At 51.7% G+C, this 22,611-nt stretch overlaps 1 protein-coding gene across 1 annotated transcript in view; it reads right to left on the reverse strand.

The window, feature by feature from the left end:
* Positions 1 to 22,611, reverse strand: part of LOC147712728 (6-phosphofructo-2-kinase/fructose-2,6-bisphosphatase 2-like) — a 235,129-nt gene that overhangs the window by 75,959 nt on the left and 136,559 nt on the right. The window lies entirely within an intron of this gene.

A 22,611-nucleotide genomic window follows, 5' to 3' on the forward strand; every position in this document is an offset into this window, starting at 1 on the left:
CCGTGGCCAGAGTGGAATGGGCCCTCAGCCCAACAGGAGGTTCCTTCTTAGCCAAGGAGTAACAAGCCTTGATACACAAGGCGACCCACCGAGAGATGGTCCGCTTGTGTACCGCCCTTCCATTTTTAGCGCCCACGTAACCAACAAAGAGTTGGTCATCCACTCGAAACTGGCGTGTGCGATCCAGATAGAATGAGAGCGCACGTTTTGGGTCCAGACGGTGGAGCCGCTCTTCCTCTTTTGAGGGATGCGGAGGCGGAAAGAAGGTGGGCAAGGTGATAAACTGCCCGATGTGGAAGGCCGTGACAACCTTGGGCAGGGAAGAGGATCTTATCCGCAACACAACCTTGTCCGGATGGACAGAAAGGAAAGGAGGTTTGGATGAAAGAGCCTGGAGCTCACGCACTCTCCTGGCAGAGGTGAGTGCAACCAGGAAAGCAGTCTTCAGAGTAAGAAGGCGGAGAGGACAGTTGTGAAGTGGCTCAAAGGGAGCGCACATCAGATAGGTAAGAACCAGGTTCAAGTCCCACTGAGGCATCACAAACGGAACAGGTGGAAACGTGTTGCCTTTTAGAAAACGAGTTACAATAGGGGACTTGAACAAATAAAGTTGATCAGGCAGCCTTACAAAGGCTGAAAGGGCAGAAAGGTAGCTCTTGATAGTGCCCAGAGCAGAGCCCTGCTGGCAAGAGAAAGAAGGAAGAGAAGAACCTCAGAAAGAGGGGCAGAGAGAGGGTCCACAGCCTTTGCTGTGCACCATGCCACAAATCTGTTCCACCTGCAGGTGTCTATCGACTTTGTGGAGGGACGCATGGCTGCCAGAATGATATTACAGACTTCAGGAGGCAAGTCAAATGGCCTCAACTGTCGCCGCTCAATCTCCAAGCATGGAGGTGGAGACTGGACAGGTTCGGGTGGAGGACCGTCCCCTGCTGCTGCGACAGAAGGTCCTCCTGAAGAGGCAGACGAACCGGGGGGGATCGACTGACATACTGAGTAGCTCGGGATACCAGTACCTTCGGGCCCAGTCCGGAGCCACAAGGATGACTTGGGCCCAGTCGCTTTTGATCTTCTTCAGCACTCTGGGCAGAAGTGGTATAGGCGGAAAGGCGTACAACAGACCGCAACTCCACTCGCGACGAAAAGCGTCTCCGAGCGAGTGCCGCCTTGGAAATTCCAACTCGCAGAACAGATGAAATTGAGCGTTCTCTTCTGTGGCGACTAGATCTAACCAAGGCTCTCCCCACTGCAGAAAAAGACCTTGCGCCACGTCAGAGTTCAGACGCCATTCGTGATCCATCATGCACCGGCGGCTGAGTTCGTCTGCCCTGGCGTTCAGAGAACCTGCCAGGTGCTAAACCACCAGGGTCACACCCTGAAGTTTCAGCCACTGCCAGAGGCGCAGAGCCTCCTGGCATAGGGTCCACGACCCCACCCCGCCCTGTTTGTTGCAGTACCACATGGCGGTGGTGTTGTCCGTGAACACCTGCACTACACTCCCCCTGACAAAGGGGAGGAATGCCTTCAGTGCTAGACGAATCGCCCGCAGCTCCAAAAGGTTGATATGGAGCCGGGACTCCGCCGGAGACCAGAGGCCTCTGATCTCCGCCTCTCCCATGTGGCCTCCCCAGCCCTGGAGGGACGCGTCCGTCACAACCACGTGCTCCGGTTGGGGAAGGGAGAGGGATCTGCCGCTGACCCAATTGCGGTCCGTGAGCCACCACTGCAGCTGTCGCGCAGTGCCCTCCGAGATCAGAACATGGTCGGACAGGTTGCCCTGATGCTGGGCCCACTGAAACTTCAGGTCCCACTGCAGAGCCAGCATCCGCCACCGGGCGTGATGCACCAGAAGGATGCAGGAGGCCATCAGCCCCAGAAGCCGCAGCATCAACCTGACCGAGACCCGGTATAAAGGCTAAAAGAGTGGAATCAGAGCCTGAATATCCCGGACCCGCTGTTCGGGTGGATAAACCCGAAACTGCGCCGAGTCGAGAACCACTTCGATGAAGAGGAGCTTCTGAGAGGGGCACAGGTGTGACTTCGGCACATTGATGGAAAACCCCAGAAATGCAGTAGGTCTTCCGTTGTCTGGAGGTGGCGGACGACTGTCTGGGGCGAGCCCGCCTTCAACAACCAGTCGTGGAGGTAGGGGAAGCCTGAAACCCCTAACCGCGCAGATGAGCTGCGACCACCGCCATCACCTTTGCGAACACCCGTGGGGCACTGGTTAGGCCGAAGGGGAGCACGGTAAATTGAAAGTGCTCATGGCCTACCGTGAACCGTAGGTAGCGTCGGTGGGCCGGCAGGACGGGGATGTGGAAATAAGCGTTCTGCAAGTTCAACGCTACCATCCAGTCTCCTGGGTCTAGGGCAGCTAGGACCTAAGCCAGTGTCAGCATTTTGAATTTCTCTTTCCGGAGGAAGCCGTTGATGTTCCTTAGGTCCAAGATAGGGCGTAGGCCCCCTTTGCCCTTCTTGGGTACCAGAAAGTAGTGGGAGTAGCAACCACACTCTACTTCTGGCCCAGGAACGCGCTCGATGGCCCCCTTGGCCAAGAGGGCCGTAACTTCCTCCTGCAGAAGTCGCAAATGATCTCCCGATACGCGGTGGTATTGCGGTGGCATGGCTTGAGGGGTCGCCTCGAAGGGGAGGGAGTAGCCCCTTCAGACGATTTGCAGCACCCACCTGTCCGATGTGACAGTGCGCCAGTGGTGGAGGGGATGGCAAACCCTGCCCCCCACTGGCGTCACATGGGCCTGAAAGCACGGACTAGGAGGGTTTTGAGGCGGATGCTGCGGGGGAAGGTGTAGACTGGCCTCGCCGCTGTCCCCGACCGCCGTCACAGTGGTTTCCACGGCCGCCACTGCGTTGGACGTTAGTCTGCGGTGCGTGGCTGGCAGCACGTGTGGGGGCGCCCCTTCCTTGGCCAAGAAAGGAGCGAAAGGCACCAGTTTGCTGGCGCGGGCCGAGAGCCCCAAGGACCTGGCCGTAGCCCTTGAGTCCTTAAAGCGCTCAAGCGCATGGTCTGCCTTGTCGCCAAAAAGGCGAAGGCCATCAAACAGCATGTCCATGAGTGTATTCTGGACATCGGCCAAAAAGTTGGCGGACCTCAACCAGGTGTGGCGACGAATCGCCACTGTCGTTGCCATCGCTCTGCCCAGTGAGTTGGTGGTAACCAGCACACACTGAATAGAATACAGAGCCGCATCCCAGCCTTCCACAAGGGCTTGGCCAAGTTTGGCCTGTACCTCCAACGGGCACTCTGGCAGCACTTCCGCGACCGTGTCCCACAGAGAGTGGGTGTAGCGGCCCAAGAGGCATGCAGTGTTGGAAGACCGCAGTCCCAGACTCAGGGAGGAGAATACCTTCTTGCCGTACTGCTCATACCTCTTGGATTCCCTGTCCGGCGGAGCCGACGGGAATGCGGTCTGGGAATTGGAGGCCTGGAAGACCAGGCTCTCGGGGTGGGGTGGTTGGACAGGAAACATGGGTCCGGGGCCATGGGCGGTGGCGTCTGGCCACGTTCCAATCTACAGGCGAACCTGTAGCGGGCCTGGACCAAGTGTCCAAAAGAACGTCAATCAAGGCCTCATTAAACAGCAGCAGAGGCTCAGCCGAGCTTTACTGCGGTTTAAGGACTTCAGTGAGGAGGTTAGTCCTCACGGCCGCGACGGGGAGCTCAAGGCCCAAGTCCTTGGCCGCCCGCGTTAACACCACACTGTAGGTTGACCCCTCCTCCGAAGCCACGATAGGAGGCGAGACAAAACCAGTATCTGGCGAGCTGTCCAGACCACTGACTGCTCCTGAGGTGTGAGCCGGGAGCTAGCAAGTACATACTGCTTTTTAAATTGTGTATAGCTGTCATTTCGTGACCTGAGCGCTGCTGCCTTTTTAAAACTGGGGCCTTTACAATTTTATCTTTTTAATTGGAATCTGATTCCGTGGCGGGAGAGACAGGCTGACTAGAGTTCTGTGCCCTTAGCTACCTACAGGTCAGAGACTGGGAGGGGGGGAACTGCAACTAGATGGTCGCCTGGACGGCCGCCATCTTGAAGCAGGCCACGGCTGAACGGTCTAGTCTTTCTCCTCCCCTGGTCCAGAAAAGTCGGGATGATGCGACCGCGCGGCGGGTGCGCCGAAGCCGCGCAAAAGGCAAGCCCGTCTGCGGCCGTCCGCGCCGGACCTGCCCCTAGTGCCAGAAATCCTGGTCGAGAGGCCCCAAACACTGTAAGTCACCATACTTCCGACCGTGCGACCCTGTGGGCTTTAGGGGGAGAAGGCAGAACATTAGGCTGTGTTGGCCTAGAGATGTGTAAAAACTTGCTGCCTGGACCAGATCGCTGCCCGAGCTGCAGTAAAGTCTTTCATAAGGTTCTTTGGCGGTCCATTAGGACCATTCCCAATACAGATAGAGGGAAGGAGAAGGGGGAACATGCTGCGGTGAAATGCCTGCTGTTAAACGCCAGATCTTTAGTCAAACACAGCATTGAACTGGTGGACCTGATACAGGAAACTAAAGTAAAGTTAGCTTTCATAACGGAATCTTGAACCGATGCTGCATCAGGCCCAGACAATGTTAAAGCCACCCCCCGACTATGGGTGCCATGTCCAGAATAGATGTGAAAAGAGAGGTGGAGGATTGGCCATCCTCTACCAAAACTCAGTGAGAGGGAATTTCCAGCCGGCTGCGTCAGATCTAGGAGAAGCACTGGCTTTTAATTTTAATTTGTCTGATCATCAAACCCTCAGAGGCTGTTTAATCTATAGGCCCCCGGGGACCAAGGCCCCATTTTTAGCAGCATTAGGTATTGTGCTAGAAGAAGCAGTATGTGCTAAGGCATTTACAGTTTTAGGGGATTTAACTTTTTTTTGGATCGTGCATCGGGCACAGATACACGGGAACTTCTTGAGCTGATGGATGGGGTCGAGCTAAGGCAAATGATGACAGTCCCGACACATAAGGCTGGGCACACCCTAGACAGTGTTTTTTCCAACCATCACAACTTAGCTGTCACAGCAACTGGTCCAATCATGTTACAGTCTTTTTTAACATCACATTGATGCCCCCCCACAGACCAAGTAAGGTAAACAACCCAGCTAGGACAGTCAGGAAGTGGAACATAGAAGGTTCAGCCCTTGATAACCTACTATTATCCTCGATGGAGCCGCTTCCAGAAGATGTAGAGGAGGCGGCGACTGCCTATACCAACTGGGTAGACAATGCTTGTACGCGATTAGCACCACCAAAAACCTACCACTCAACTCGCTCTTGTCCATCGGCCCCGTGGTTTTCAGAGAAGATCAGGGATCATAAAGTTATCTGTAAGAAGTTAGAAAGAATCTGGCTGAAAAATTACTGCGAGGCGGACAAAAAGAGACTCAAATTGGAGCTGGTGGCGTATAAAGAGATGATTGGGAAGGCTAAACGCGTCTTTTTCACTAAGCGCATTAAAGAGGCGCGTAATTCCTCGAAGGAACTCTTTCAAGCTGTGTCATCGCTGGCAGCTCCTAAATCTGCAGCAGTACCCCCTAGTCAGGAACTATGCGAGGACCTGGCCAAATTTTTTCAGAACAAAGTGGAGACAATTTTCAACTCCTTGGATGACCAAGTAAAGGTCAACTCCCCAGAGATTAATCTAGGAAGTACAGTGACCAATAGGCAAGAAATCAGGCTAATAAACTTCTCCCCGATAAGCGAGGAGGAGGTCAGGAAACAGCTGCAGAGGCTAAAATCAGGCTCTCCTTGTGATCCCTGCCCAGCTACTGTAGCTAAATCAGCTGCATTTCTGATAGCCACTGTGCTCACCCCTCTATTCAATAACATGCTGGAAAGTGGGGAGTTTCCCTCCCGCTGGAAACAGGCATCCATCCTGCCTCTCTTAAAAAAAACAAATCTTGATGCGGCCGATTTGAACAACTATCGGCCCATTGCCAGGCTCCCACTGCCCGCTAAGATCATAGAGGGAATAATGAATACTCAGCTGAGTATTTTTTTGGAGGCTGGGCAACATCTGGATCCATCGCAGCATGGATTCCGGGCAAGTCACAGCACAGCCCTGATTAAGTCAGCAGAAGACATCAGAACAGTGATGGATGCAGGAGGCAGAGCCGCCTTGCTCCTGTTGGACCTGTCTGCGGCCTTTGATACGGTCCAACACAGGCTATTGGTGGACCGTATAGGGGCCTGTGGGATTCAGGGTAAAGCTCTTAAGATATTGCATGGTTTCCTTTCCAAAAGGAGACAGGTGGTGGCTCTAGGAGATCTAGAGTCGGACCCGTTTGTGCTCCCATGTGGGGTCCCTCAGGGGTCATCCCTGAGTCCGACTCTTTTTAACGTATATGTCTCCCCACTGGCCCCAGTTATTAGATCATTTGGTTTTAACTTAACTTCATACGCGGACGACACGCAGATTGTGGGGGTCGCTGCTACCCGGGGGAGAGGAAGGCATGGCCGACAGGTTTAAAGACTGCATGCGTGCGGTCAGCAGCTGGATGGCAGGGAACTGCCTAAAGCTGAATTCATCTAAGACAGAAGTTCTCCTGTTTGGGGCCAGGGAGAATTTCTGGACCCCAAGGTGGTGGCCAGAGGAAATGGGTGTGTCCCCCCTCACCAGTTGCTAAGGTCAAAAACCTTGGGATCCTGATGGATGATACACTGTCATTTAGGCCCCAAGTAAATGCGCTGTTCTCTGCAACCCACTATGTTCTGAAAACAGTACGCAAATTCTTACCTTTTCTCCCAGATGAGTGCAGGAAGACAGTGGTGACGGGACTGATTATGTCCCGCCTGGATTACTGTAACAGCTTGCTGCTTAATGCTTAACAAAGGCTGCTTAATAAACTTCAAATCCTGCAGAACGCGGCAGCCTGCCTGATTACGGGTACACCGAAATTTGCCTCGGTTGCCCAGGATCTGGTGAAATTACACTGGCTACCTGTGCGCAAAAGAATTACATTCAAAGCGCTTTGTGTAGTATTTAAGGCACTCAAAGGAGTAGGCCTTCATTGTATGACCCAGCTCTTCCAGTGGTACAAACCAGCAAGATCACTTAGATCAGCCGACCAGGGGATGATTGGGGTTCCGAGAGTCAGGAAAGCCCGCTGGGGGGCAAGGAGTTTCTCCCTGGGAGAAGCGAAAGCCTGGAACGCCCTGCCAATGGTCCTCAGAGTGGCACCGGATCTGATGTCCTTTCGGAGGGCCTTGAAAACATGGCTTTTTAAACAATAAGTTTCAGGTCAAGCTAAGGAGTGGTCAGTCAGCGCCAGGACACCGTCCGGTAACAGTGCGCTTTAAAAATGTGAAAAATAAATAAATAAAATCCCCAAGTCCACCTATCCAGTCCTCCTGGGACTCACACTCACGTGTCAAAGGGTCTTCAGACCCCTCCCAATACTCCTCATCACCCATCCCCTGATAATCAGGGTTGTCAAAAGATGGGTCCGGCTCGTTGAAGTAAAACTCCCAAGCGGCGTCGAAAGCGGTGCCCAGCGGCGCCGTTCCGACTCCGGAACCGGATTGAGGGAGGTATCGGGGACGGCACCACCCGAGGACGGCGCCGGAGGAGACATCTGGGGGACCGGCACCGGTGAGATCGTGAGGACAACCGGCGACAACCCAGATCCAGTGGGGCCCTGCGGCGCCGGACCCTGCAGCGCCGGCGGCATCGGGGCCGAAGCACCCGACCCGCTAGGGCCCCCAGACGGGTCCGCTGGGCCCGAAGGTGCCGCGGAGCCCATCAGAGGAGCGAGGGACCTCATGGCCATGAGGAAGCGCTCGATCTCCTCCGGCGTCGCGTGCTGCCCAGGGACCAGAGGGTGTGGGGCAGGCCGTGACGCCCACGAATCCGACGGAGCCACGTGGGCGTGTCACCCCAAACCCCCGGCCGCGTCGCGCGAGTCGGAAGAGCGATGACGTCTCTTCGACTTCTTGTGCTTACCTGACGACTTCGACCTGGAGGAGTGATTTCGACTCCCGGAGCTCTGATGGCTCTGTCCGGACCGGGACCTCTCGAGGCGCGGGCCGACTGCCGGAGTTCGAGCCGCTTGCGGGACCGCTCCCGCCTAGCTTTCGAAGTCAGGGCCCGGCAGTCTGAGCAGGTCTTGTCGTTGTGGTCGACGCCGAGACAGTGGAGACACCAACGGTGAGGGTCGGTGACCGACATCAGTCGGTCGTAATCCTCACAAGACTTGAAACCTGGCATCCCTATTGGCACCGTCCGGAGTCGAAGACTCAAGAAAAATGATCAAAAGGGATCGTAAAAAGTTTAGTCAAAAAACGACTAAGGTACCACTTTTTCCAGATCTGCACTGCTGGTGAGGAAAAAAGAAGAACTGACGTCAGCAAGCGGAGGCAGCGTCTAAGTACTCCGACGATGTCATCACGGCACCCACGACGGACACGGAGCAGCAGACGATGCCTACCGACGCGCAAGGGTACTGCTACGCAAAAATTTCCGGAGCCAGTCTGACGCCGGGGGATATTCTAAGGTAAGGAATCTAATACTAACCTGTTTCTTTCAGATACTGTTGAATATACCTACTGCAAAGAAAAAACAGCATGGCATAAACCACATATATGATATACTATGTATGACCATTGAGGAGAAAGGGTAGGGAGATCAAGACCGATTCAAAGCTACACCTCTTGTCAATTACCACCCACTTCCCTCATTCAACAGGAGAGCTAGTGCTGTGAAATCTGACCACCCCCTTTCCGCCTCCGAGTGGATGTGTATCACTAAAATTTGAAAAAAGATAGGAGATTCACATGGGGAGGAGGGTCCACAGTAAACTATAGGCTGTTTAAATAATATTTGGGAGTGGTGGGAGGAACAGAGTTAAGATTCTGGACAGTGCAAATCTACAGAGCACGATTTTCTGTTGAATATGTTGATTTGCTAATTACTGTAGATTTTATAATTATTTTTGAAAATTTGCCAAATATTTCCTAACGTTGTCTTAAATTGCTCTTCAGACCAGAGGCCCGATGTAGGTAAATCTCATTTACCGACTCTAGAATACCGAATTTTACCGATTCAGTATTATAGATTAGGGAAATGAGATGTAGCAAATAATTCGGTTACTTTTACAGAATTGGCATGATTCGGTAATTACCGAATCGGTATTTACTGATTCGGTAATTGCCATTGATTCCTATGGGCCTTAAGGCCCATAGGAATCAATGTCAATTACCGAATCGGTAAATACTGATTCGGTAAAATTACCGAATTGTCAAGGGGGACAGGGTGTCACTTTGACACCCTGTTGCACCCCTGATTCTGGCTTGTGTGCCATGTGATACACATACATTCCCTTAGGGCATGTATGTGTGCCACATGGCACAGGTGTACATGCACAGATGTGCATGCACACTGGAATTAGTTATTTACCACAAAATATTATTTTGTGGTAAATAACGAATTCTTAAGGGCCTGTGGCACTGTTTTCAGTGCCACCTACATCTAGATTTACCGATTCGGTACATTTATCGATTCTGTAAAATTTAAGGCCCCTACATATCAAAAACCAAATACCGGTCGGTAACGGCCGAAATCGGCCGTTACCGACCGGTATTTGGTGTCCTACATCGGGCCCCAAATGTGCAGGAACATGAGAAAATGGGGAGACATGACTGGCAAGGTGTGTAAGCATAGGAGAGCTGCCATCATTACAGTTTTTTTTTTAAAACAAACTTTATTGTCTTTTATTTTGCATACATTATACAACTTGAGAGAATCATTACATGCTAGCCTTGGTCAGGCAAACCAGCCCATGGACCTGTTGTTGCTGTCTATATCCTTGTTGTGCCTTGTCCGTTCATGGCAGTGCAGGATTGCCCCATCGTCCCTTTAATTACAGATTATATCCCCCAAAAACAAGGCCTCAAACAACAACTGCGACCCCCCCTCTACCCGCACTGCTGTCTTCCCCTGAGCATTGCTCCAATCGGTGAATATGCTCCCCGATATTCCAACCATAAGAAACAATGGTGCGGCGAGGGCTCCTGTGGAGTCCCCTTACTGTCCCCGAAGATGCCGACGCTAGACCCATTATTGCTTTTCTATTGGGGTACCGCATTTTACCGTTGCCCCGGGGGTGCATTACCTGTTGGATTCTCTCTGGTGTAGAAGCCTCTGAGCCCCTGTCCAGCCTCACTAAGTCTGTCACTAGACCCTCCCATGCTTGGGCCCTCTCCGGCATGCCCACTCCCCGCAGTGCGTTCCTAAGCAGTACTCTGCTCTCGCAACCCGCCCACTTCTCCATCTCGCGTCTCCACCTGAGATCATCGGGCCCCCGGTTTCTCCCAGCTACTAGTGATTTCCCGCTTCGCCAGAATGAATGCCAAATCCTGAAATCTGGATGTGGTTTTGGTTTTAGCAGAGTGTGGAAATAAGTGAAGCAGTACGTGAGCCGGTGTGCCTGGGACCACCCTTTCTGTTACCCTCGCTGTTACTTGTGTCACTTCTTGCCAGTATTGGGTGAGTGAGGGAAAGCTCCAAACCATATGTATAAACATCGCCCCCTGCTCCTGACACCACCATCATCTAGCATCCGCACCAGCAAAATATTGGTTAATAAGTTCTGGGGTTAAATAGGCTTGGTGGAGTATGTAAAAACTGATAAAACTAAACCGGGCATTTCGAGAAACTTTAGGAGCTCGCTCCGAAACATTGTCCCAGTCCTTATCTTCTAGGGGCCTGCCAGTGTCGTCCTCCCATTTGTGTTTCAGTCTATCTAGTGGTTGCGCGGAGTCACGGACCATAGCTCTGAATAAGCAGGCCACCACCTTGATGGTGCCTCCCGCTAGGTTCATGTATTCGCATGTGTGGTGCTGCGGAGGTTCGCCGTCCCTGCGTCCCAGTGTCGCCATATTGCTCCAGTGATCGCCCCGTGTAGGAGGAAGTGTCCTGGTGGTATGTTCCAGTCTAATCTGAAATCCTGAAAGGGAAGGAGCTCCCCATCCCGAAACAAATCCCCAACCTTTGTCGCCCCAGCTTCCCTCCATTCGTGCAGGCCTTGCCACTGCCCTCCGTGAGGGAGAGCCTCCAGTACCTGCACCTCCATCTCTGAGGAGTATGGGCACTTTGATTTAGTTTTCTGCAGGCATCGGCACCAACAGCGGTATATCACCCTATGCTCATTACTGTCAATTGGGTGGGGTCTAATCGTCCTCAGCAGGGTTCGAAACACTGCAGTCCCCTCCGGGGCAAACGGAGACATCCCCCTATATGGGTCCCCGGACCCCGTAATCCAATGTGTAAACCGCTGCAGCTGTCACGCCAGGTAGTAAGCTTCCATATCAGGCAGTGCCATGCCACCCCCTAATATGGGTCGCTTTAATGGAGCAAGGGCTACCCTTCTTCGTCCCGACTCCCATATAAAAGCCGACATGCAGGAGTCCAGCTCCCTGAAACAGGCCGTTGATATCCAAATTGGCAATTTAACGAAAAAGTAAAGCGTCCCATCAACGATAGTGGGAGCTTCCCCCAGAAGGCCATAGTTAACTTAAGCGAGCGGAGCGCCCTCCCTAAATTGCCCTCCTTCACGTCCTCCACCGTGTGGAATATGTGGACCCCAGATAGCGAAAGCAACGGGCTCCCATCTCAAAATCCCCAAATTCATAGGGGGTCTTGCGTCCCTCACCAGGGGGAAAAGCCTGGACATCAGCCAGTTCACACGTAGCCCCGACAAGGAGCCAAAGTGCTCCATCATTGCCTTAGCTCCCGGTAGGTCATCCTCTGCGTAATTGAGGAATAGTAGGTCGTCTGCGTATAGCGCCACTTGATGCCGTATCTCTCCCACCTGAATCCCCTGGTACATTCAAGGCTATCAAACGCCTTTTCCATGTCTATGGGAACACTGCCCCCCTCTGCTCCGCTCCTAATTCAATAATAGACAGTAGCCTGCGTATATTTAGGGTTGTATTTCGACAAGGTATGAATCCTGCCTGGTCCTGATGTACCAGTGGTACCATTGAGGTTCCGTGACGATTGTAAGTGGTGTTTTTGACTCGCACGAATATGGTCGAGTCTGGTATCTATGAACCGCAAATGACGTGTTTAGTGGGTGTACGCAGTTTCGCTGTGCTAACCTAAACCGTTCGTCTGTTTCGTGGGTTTCTATATCTGTACCCACGGGTTCCATCTTAGATACGGCATCCATTTTGTTTCTTGCCCTCAAGTAGCCAGCGAACGGACGCTGTCCGCTTCGCGACCCTGGGATTCCCAAGACTCTTGCGGAAGACACGTTTTCCTTTGAAAGTGTCTTTATGATGAGGGGGATGATACTGTAAGGCAGATGGCCCCGCTCGAGGCTCATCTTGCCGTGCCGGTCTATTGTCTCAGCAGTGCATCTCATTAGGCACGTCTCTTTGATGCTTGCAACTCGTGTTTCCCGACACCACCCCTTTTACACCCTTTCCGATCTCCCCACTGTTTCTGCCTTCCTCTGCACCTGTTTCTGTTCCTTCTTCGATCTGTTTACTGCCAATTGGAATGTACTAATGGTGGGAAGATGGGTTTTTACAGTTGGGAACCACCAAATGTTTCCGTACTTATGTTCCGGGCCCTGAATACATGAAGGCAACCCCTTCTGGCATTTATTATGGGAACCAAGTTGTAAACCTTTGTGTATCATGTTAACCTATGAGAGAAATGTGTATAAAAGGAGCGACCCACAGTAGCAATTTGAAGCAGTCTCCCAGAACTTACACGTGTTGTACTTCTTGTGACTTCTGTGTTCCCTGCAGTAATAAACCTCGAATCTTTGACGCCGAAGGAAGTGTCCCGTGTCTCTGTCATTGGTACGCCGGAACAGGTTACCCACGAATGTTTCAGGTGTTGTCCCCTGGCACCGCTGGGTCTTAGAAAAACCCAGACCTTCAGTTGGCGCCCAACGTGCGGCTGCATCAGTGGTACAGGTCCAAGCCCGACGATCGTGAGGAACTTCGTGTGAAATCTCCGAGGGAAGGTGCACCCCGCTTCATCGATCCTGTTGTCGAAACAAGTGGCCCAACGACTTTTCCCGCGAAGATTCCCGCCTCCTGACGGCTGCGACGGACTGCTGCCCTGACTGTAGACCTGTTTTGGCGCCTGGCGTAGACCTTGGTACAGCGAGACGATTGACGGGCCTTCCTGGTGACGCCATCGATCTTTGAGTTAAGTATTTGTGGGTCGCTCCCAGAGTCCTTAGTTGTGGGTGCTTAGTTGTTGCATGGTTCCATTGCATTTGTGGTTCTTAGTACTTGGTTCTTTGTTGTGATATTTGACGTCTGCAGTCGCCAAAAACCGAGGGTTTTTGCTCTTTGCAGGGACTTGGTAAATCCTGTAACCCTTGAAGTTTGTGAAACTCAGCTAGTGTGCAAGATGCCTGGCCGTAGTACTTTGTTCAGTTGTTTTGGTCGTTGTGGTGCGGATTCCCGACTGGAGGACTCGTGTCCGATACCTCCGGTCGGAACTCCAACTTACGAATTATATAGCAAGCATGGGTTAGGTCCGATTACCTTTAATGAATATTGGATTTGTTACACTAGAAAGGACGGTGTCCTAAGTTGGCCACCTCATGGTAGTTTCGAGACCCCGATTTTAGATAACCTCGAGGCTAAATTGTTTAAGAAAAAATCAAGGCCGGCCAAGTTTGATGCCTTTCGGTTGTGGCGCAAAGAAGCCAAACAGAAAGAAATCAGACAGACAAAACGTAATCAGAGAGATGGAGTGGCTACCATAGTAAAGAAAGCAGAACAGTTTCAGCGAGATAAGGAGGAAAAGGAAAAGGAAGTTTTCGATAGGCTTCAGCGTATGTCTATAGATAAATGTTACCCCGCTTTGCCAACGGAGTCGGATAAGAAGGAGGAATCAGTTGAGGACCCTCTAATGTCCTATCTTTTGAAATCACCACCTCCGTACGCACAGGGTACCGCAGCTCCTGTGGTTCCCCCTGTACCTGCTCCTGTGCCTGTTCCTCAACCGGTTCCTCAACCTGTACCCGTTCTTCCGATTGTTCCTGCTCCCTTGCCTACTGCTGTTCCTACTGCTCCACCGCTTGTCCTTCCCCATACTCCTGCTCCCGCTGCTGCTCCTGTTCTACTTACTCCTGCTGTTTCGTCTGTTTCTGACTCTTCTCTTGTTAATTCCCCTATGTTATACTTCTCCATCCACCCGACGTCGTACCCCCTCTGTTGCTGCTAGCTTCTTTAATTCTCTTGGACCTATTCTTGAGTCCGCTGGTTCGGACGGTCCCCAAAGACGTAGTCAGCTTCCCGGTAATAGGGAACGTGCTGCATTATATAATATGGCGATGGCTTGGATGAAATACCCTCTTAGAAATCCTCCACGCGCAGTGCTTGATACGTTCTGTCAATTCAATATACCAACACAAAGATACGTTTTCGAAGAAATGTGCAAAGTTTTGCGTGATCAAATATCGGCAGATGCATCGAACGATGTATTAACTGCCTTGACTAATCTACAGCTCCAGTTTTAGAGCGGAATGATTGTCGATTCAAATGTTCGACGCGCTGTTGAGCAATTATTATCTTTTCGTCCCTCTATAATGCCTCGAGCATTGTTTGTAGAAGACATTGAGGGACCACTAGAAGCACCTGGTCAGTATCCCATGCGTGAAGTTCCACCAGTGTGGATGCCGGGTAATGCTGCAGCTCAACCTCCGATCTTGCCACATTTCCAGAGAGTGTGGATACATCTCCTGTGGAAACGATCGGAAGTTCTCCAGGTGAAACAATCTTTGCCTGACCCTCGCAAAAATCCTGCAGGGTATTATAAAGAATTATCGCAGCTCGTAGATGCTACGATAATGAATCTTGCCGATATCGATATGCTGTTTGGCAATGTCGTACCGCAACCGGTATGGGCAAAGATTCGTCAAGAAAACCATGTGGCAGAATTAGGTGGTGATTGGGCTGCTCTTATCGCGGCAGACACACGACAAATTGGTGGGGCTAAACCCGAACAGCTTGTTACGGCTTTGCCTCAGAGAATTATCGCTCTAATGAAAACGCTTATGCCAGCCATGAAGGTAAATTGGGACAAACTGTCCGCTTGCAAACAAAAGAAGGATGAGAGCGTCTCTGATTTCTTTACGAGATTTGAGGAGGCTTTCATTGACCACAGTGGTCAAGACATGGGTACCGAAGGTGGTCAGAGGTTGTTTGTGGATAAATTTGTTTCAAATTTACTGCCTGACTTGAGCAACAAATTACGAAATTCTGAAAGTGCGTGGGCTGTTTCTACTTCTGCTCAAATATTGGCTATGGCTCAATATTATGAGAATAGGCAGAAAGAGGAGAACGATCGTGCTGACAAGAAAACGAAAGAGCTTAAAACTAAAGTGTTGTTGCAACAGGCGTATCCTCCGCGTTCGAATCAGAATGACTCGCAACAACGTAATCGATCGCAGTCTCAGTCAAATAGGTCACAATCACGAAATGATTCCTCTTCACAGAGATCGTCGTTAGGGTACAATCAGTGTGCCTATTGTAGACAGGAGGGTCATTTGAAATTAGATTGTCCAGTCCTCAATGAGCGTAATAGTGGTAATTCGTCTAGAGGAGGTCGTGGTGGTTCTCAACAGACATCACGTGGTAGAGGTCGCGGTGCTCAGAACGATCGTTCCACTAACACTTCTGACTCCAATAATTGTTTTGATCAGCGTGGATCGTCACAAGGGCGATCTGCTCAGTGCAATGTGGATGATTATTACGTCGATCAGGATGCTGACGACGGCAATTACTAGGACAGCCATAGACAAGTAGAGGGAGTAGTATCAGTTCCGGTTGATCAGAGAGGGCCTTACGTCGCAGTTGCCACCTCGGGCGTCGTTGAGCCTTTTCTGTTGGACACTGGTGCAGCGAAAAGTTCCATAAAGCATTCGAAACCCCCTGGCGCACCTTTGTCTGGCTTAACAAATTTTTCCGTTGGATTCTCTGGCGCCCCTGTTAGCAATCCGGTTTCACGCCCTTTGCCTCTTACAATTGGGCCGCGTGAGCTCAAAGCTCTGCTGATTTTGACCACTGGGTGTGGTGAAAATCTCTTGGGCCTGGATTTGCTAAAACGTTTGTATGCAACTTTGTATTGTTCTCCTGCGGGAGTGAAGCTTACTTTGGGTGAGAGAGTTATCTCTCCAATGTACTTGTCTCTCGATAAGCTTCCACCGGAATGGAGTTCTCTTCCTGCATCTTTGTGGGCAACAGGTCCCAATGACGTGGGCCTGCTTGACATCTCCCCTTATGTTGTTCACTTGAAATCTAATGTGCGATTGCCACGTATTCCCCAGTATCGTATCTCCCTTGATGGTGAACGAGCATTGTTAGCTATTATCTATGACCTGATTGAGAAAGATGTTATCGAGGAGACACGGGGAAACGTGTGCAACAGTCCTGTGTTGCCCATTCTGAAACGTACTGATCCTTCGAAACCACCTGTTTATCGTTTTGTTATCGATTTACGGGAGGTAAATAAAATTGTGATTCCTCAGTTCCCTGTTGTGCCTGACATCACGGCGCTACTGACTCTGATTCCAGCCTCGGCATCTTGGTTTTCGGTGATCGATCTGAAGAATGCGTTCTTCAGCATCCCGATTGCTGAGGAAAGCAGAGACCTTTTCGGTTTCTCTCTTGGTGGTCGCAGCTTCCGGTTTAAACGTGCTCCTCAGGGCTACTGTGAAAGTCCATCGATATACAGTCAAGCCTTGAAGGGCCAACTAGATGCGTTTGTGTTGCCGGCTGGTGCAGCCTTGATCCAATATGTTGACGACTTATTGGTGGCTGCAGATACTCAGGACATTTGCAAAATTGCCACGGTATCGTTGTTGCAACATCTCTGTGACTTACATCACAAGGTGTCTCCTTCCAAACTTCAATATAGTTGTCAAGAAGTATCCTATCTAGGTCACTTATTGTCAAAGGAGGGAAGAAGGTTGACCCCAGAGAGAATTGCAGCGATTGCCCGAATGACTGTGCCAACAACTCAGAGAGATGTGCGTGCCTTTTTAGGTATCACGTCATACTGCAGGCAATGGATTCCGAATTTTTCATTGCTAGCGAAACCATTGGTGGCTCTTACGTGCAAGGATGTTCCAACTCCTTTACCATGGACGGAAGAATGTCAGAAAAGTTTTTCTGAATTGCGTGACGCGTTGTGTTCGGCTCCTGTGTTAGGTACCCCTGACTACAGCAAGCCGTTTACACTATACGTGCACGAGAGAGAAGGTTGTGCGTTGAGTGTTTTGACGCAACCTTTTGGTGGTAAGCAGCGTCCATGTGCATATTTTTCCTCGACCTTGGACCCAGTAGCTAGAGCATTGCCGAGTTATTTGAGAGCAACAGCGGCAGCTGCAGTGTCCATCCGACAATCAGCAGGATTGGTCATGGATAATATGCTTACGGTGATGGTTCCACATGCAGTTGACACTCTCTTAAATCGTACGAAAACTCAGCACTTGACGAGTGCAAGGTTGTCTGGGTACGAGTTGACGCTTTTGACAAGTCATATTCAGATAAAACGTTGTAATGTCCTGAACCCGGCGACTTTGTTGCCCATTAGCATGGAGTCAGACGAAGTAACCCCTCATGACTGCTACTTGCGGACTGAGGAGGAAACAAAAGGTCGTGTGGACCTTAAAAACACTCCTTTGGAAGATCCCGATGGGACCTTGTATGTGGATGGTTCATGTTTTAAATTGCCGAATGGTGATGTGACGACTGCGTATGCTGTGGTAACTTTGAATACTGTTGTGGAAGCTGCGAGATTGAATCAGAACTCTGCCCAAGCTGCAGAACTGATCGCTTTGACTAGAGTGTGTGTGTTGTCGAAAGGGAAACGGGTGAATGTGTTTACCGATAGCCAATACGCTTTTGGCGTTGCCCATAGCTTTGGACGATTGTGGAGAGAGAGAGGTTTTATGACATCGCATGGCACTAAGATTCAACATGGACAGCTTGTGAATGATCTTTTGGATGCACTTACGTTACCTAAGCAGGTGGCGATTGTTAAATGTAGTGCGCATCGTAAGGTGACGGATGATGTTGGTCGTGGTAATGCGTTTGCAGATGAGACTGCTAAGGAGACTGCCCGGAACCTTAGCACTAGGATGTATGTGACGAGTTCGGTTAGATGGCCTACAGAGACTAGTATGTGCGAGGATACCATCGAGAGTGTGAAAACGATACAGAATGAGGCCACCGAGACTGAAAAGACGAAGTGGAAAGAGAGTACGGGAAAGTTGGATGTGAATGGTTGTTGGATTGATTTGTCAGAGCATAAGAGATGGATGTTGCCAGATGCGTATGTGCTAGCTGTTGTGACGATGGCACATGGGTTAGCACATATTAGCGCGAAAGGTATTTGTAAGTTGTTGTCCCCTGTGTGGAAGAATGATGGTATCACTAAATGTGCTGAGAGATTGGTGAAGAATTGCATGATATGTATGATGTACAATCCTGGTAAGGGAACCCCTACACCTCCTGGCCATTTTGCTCCCCCTTCATGTCCGTTTGAAGAGATCCAGCTAGACTTCATCCATATGGAGCGATGCAATAACCTGAAATACGTTTTAGTTGTGGTTTGAGCATTCTCCCGATGGATCGAAGCCTACCCTCTCAAAGACAATACAGCTCTGTCCACTGCGAAAATCCTACTGAAGGAATACTTTCCTCGGTATGGAATGCCACGGATTGTATGGTCTGATAACGGAAGTGAGTTTGTAGGGAGTGTGATGAAGAGTGTGTGTAAGGGCCTTGGAATTACTCAAAAATTCCATAGCGCCAATCATCCCCAGTCAGCAGGTTTGGTTGAAGGGTATAATGGCACCCTTAAACTCAAACTAGCGAAGATTCAGGCTACGACTGGTCTTTCGTGGCCTGACGCTTTGCCTCTAGCTCTGTTGTCAACAAGGGCGACTGTACACTCCCGAGTAGGGCTCAGCCCCTATGAAATAGTGTTCGGCCGTCCTGCGAATGTTTGGGGGGTCCCTAGACCGAGTGTGTTTTCTGATCTTGAGTATCCGATGTTGATTGATTATCTTCATGATCTGACTGCTAAACTGAGGTTAATTCACCAACAGGTCTTTGAAGCACTGCCGACGCAGACGGAGGGTCCAGGCCACCAGCTCCAGCCCGGAGACTGGGTGGTGACGAGGAACTTTGGAAGAAAAAGAAACCTCGAGCCTCGTTTTACTGGACCCTTCCAGGTCCTCCTTGCCACGAGAACTGCTGTCCGTTTGGAAGGCCGGAAGAACTGGGTGCATGCCACCCACACCAAAAAAGGTACCTATACCTTTACCGGCGGACTCGTGGGTGAGGAAAGGCATTGCTTCATCTGAAACGGAAAGATTGCAGACCTTCGTACCTTTTAGCGACGCCGAACCTGTCGGAGAATCCTCAGTGCAGCAGAACGACATTGTTGAACATTTGTCACCGCAAAGCTCAAGATCTGAACAATTGACTGATCAACAGAACTCTATTCCCTCATCGGATCCATTGTTTGACGAACAGACACGTCCGGGAAAGAGCCGATACTTTTTGCGATCCAACACCAAGGAAAAATAAAATTTGCTCTTATTCCTCGGCATTTACGTTACCCCATTGACACGATCAGTCTAAAACACTCGTATAACCATGATTTTGTAAATATTGAGTTTTTTCCACATCTGTGTTTTTGCTTCCACAGCTGAAAGACTTTGTGCATATTTGTGAAATTAAGATACCTTCCATCCAGGTGTACCGTAGGGCCGCGCGTGTACTTCCTTCTGGTTAGTAGGTCTTGACACTAGGTCAAAGACCGTCGGTTCCTGGGAACTCCTAGGGATTGACTACTGCTACACAGAACGAAGTGCGTCAAGAAACGTTGCGGACGGTTTTAGGGGATGGCGTTTTCGAAACTTGTGGACTTGGAAAAAGCTCAGGCGCAAAGATTCAAACTGCAACAAATTACCCGTACCAAATGCTTTATGTTTCAGGTGTTCCTTCTGTTTTTAATTGTTTCCTCGTTATTGGCGGGTAGGGTGTATTATATGATACAGTACTTCCTACCTTCTGCCATACCTACTCCTACTTCTGAACCTAAACTTACCACCACTGTGTCCCCTCATTCCTTTCACATCTTACCTCAACACGAGCAGGCTAGACGTGCAGAATTCAGAAATAATTCCTTTATTCAGCTCCTACATCAGCATCAGTTAGTGGTTATTACCCCCAGGTCCCTTATGTCCTCGGCCCATTCATTACTAATGGAGATTACTATCTCCTGACAGAAAATAAAAACAAGAGGAATGCTGGGATATACCTACTGCCCCTCCCCCCGGGAGTATAAAGGTAGTATCTACCCAGCAGCCCTCCTGTTCTTTTTTTCTGTCTTCGACAGAATGGCTGATGGATGCTGTTGGTGTGGGGGGACTGCACCTGCTCCTGCTGGGCTTGAGTGGCGTTCGGTCCTCCTGTGGCTCCTCCTGTCCGGCTGCCTGGCTTCTCGGGCAGGGGTGAGGTTCCTGTTGTGTCTCCCCCCCGGCCTGCCGGGCTTGCTGGGGGGGATTGACTTCTTCACGGCCGCTGTTTCCGGTTTGCCGGCCCTTTGCGGCTGGTGCGCCGCCTCCCGGTTGCTTCCGGGTCGCTGGGAGCGTCTCCCCGAGCCTGGCCGGGTGGGAGACGCGCTGCGCTGCATTTCGATTCCCGGATCCGGCTGTGGGTGTGTGGGGGCCTTGCTGGTGCTGCTCCGGCCCCCGCTCCGGGTGAGTCCCGCTTTGCGGTGTTTTTCCTCTTGTCTGGTGTTTCGTGGGGGTCGTTGCAGTTGGGTTCTGACCCCCAGCTGCACGAGAGTCCTCTGCTTTCCGCATGATGGCAGGCTAGCCTTCTGGACATTGCCTAGTTGCAGTGCGGAGTCTCCTGGAGATGCCGGGGATTGTCCCCGAGGCTTCATACATGCTACTGCTTGCACACTTGCCTGGAGCGCTTCTGTTCCTCCCTTCTGCCTCGGATGTCTCGAGGCTGCCGCTGCTGCTGAGGCCTGCCTGGGTGCGTGGTGCTCGGTCTCCGGCTGCAGTTCCCTGGCTTCCCCCGGAGGGTGCTCGGGGGCGGCGATTTCTTGTTCCAGTGTTTCCAGATGGTGCCTGTGTTTGTGGCGTTGTTGCACTTGCTGCCTCCTTTGGTGCTGGATAGTGGCTGGGGTTCTGCTTCCTGTGAATTGCTGTTTACCCTGTGCTGTTTTTTCCTCTGTCACGCATTTGGCGTTTGTCGGGGAATCTGTGTGTGGTCACTCTCTTCTCCCAGCGTCTGTGTGATGTTGGCCTGTGACTTTCTGTCCGGGGTGCGCACTGTACTGTTGTTATGCCTTGTGCTGCCCCGCTTCTGTGGCTCTGCGCTGTTGGGAGCGCGTTTGCTGCTACTGTTGCGTGACAGCTGGGCCGGTGCTCTGCCCCCTACTCTCCTGGGGTTGGGGGGGGGGTGTGCTTCCTGCCTCTGTGGTGGGGCTGCTCTGTCCCTGTCGCTCTGCCTGTCGTGCCCTTTCGGGTTGGTCGGACGACTTGGCGGTGGGTGGTCCATGTTCTGGTCTCGACGGGGGCGCCCTTCCTCCGGTGTTTCTCGGCGGTTCTCCTTTTCTCGGGGTTCCTTCTGACTGGGCAGGGTTCCTCAGAGTCTGCGGGTGCTTGTGTTCTGTGGGCTGCCTCTGGAGTCTTTTGGGCTGCCTCCCTTGGTTCGTGCCTCCCTTCGCCTCTCCACGCTTCTTGCTGGGTCGCTGGGCTTTGGGTCTCGGTTTCTGGGGTGCTTTCCTGGGCCCGGGTCTGGGGAGTGTGTGCGCTGCTGCCTGCCGTGGTGGCTGGTTGGGCTGTTCCTATGGCCCCTGTTTTGTTCGGGGTCTGGTGGCTATGTGGTCCTCTTCCCTTCTGGGTGTGCGGTTTCCTTTGCCCTTCCTGTGCACTTGTTGTGCGGAGGTCGGTGCGAGTGGCTGTGCGGTGTGCTTTCCTTGTTCTCTTTGCTACCTGTTCCGCTGCGGCTGGGTGTGGGTGCCTGTCTCCTTGTTATGGGCTCCTCGCTGCCGTGTTGCTGCTCGTCCGCCTTCTGGGTTGCCTTGGCTGGCGCTTCCTTTTTCTGTGTTGATTGGCGCTTTGGCCTCTGTCGGTCCTCCGGTCCCCTGTGCGGCGTTTGGTTGGCCTCCGCTCTGGCGGTTTTGCGCCTCTGTTCGGTGTCGGGGCTTGCTTGTGGGCTCTGTGCTGCCTTTCCTTTTGGGGTTTCCCTTCTTCGGGGGTTCCCCTGCTCTTGACGCCTCTGGGGGTGTTTGCCCTTTCGGCTTCTGGCTTGGGTTCCGGTCGCCTCTGTGGTGGCTGGTTCTTTTTGCTGCTCCTGCCTTTGCTTGCTCGTGGGTTCCCTGTGTGGTTGGGGTTCCCCTGCCTGCTGGTTGGCGCCTTGCCCTCTGGTGCTCTGGTGCCGGTGTGTCTTCTTTTCTGCTTCGGCGGCCTGTTTGGGTTGCCTTTGGCTCCGGCTCTCTGCCCCGTCTGGTGGTGGGTCGTTGTTCCTGCTTCTTGGGCCGCTGCGCGGTGGGTCCTGTGGGCTCCCCTCGTGCGGGTTGGCCTGCCGTCCTGTTCTTCCTCGGTGGTCTTGCCTCC

This window comes from Lissotriton vulgaris, chromosome 5, assembly GCF_964263255.1.
Source record: "Lissotriton vulgaris chromosome 5, aLisVul1.2, whole genome shotgun sequence".
NCBI lineage: Eukaryota > Metazoa > Chordata > Amphibia > Caudata > Salamandridae > Lissotriton > Lissotriton vulgaris.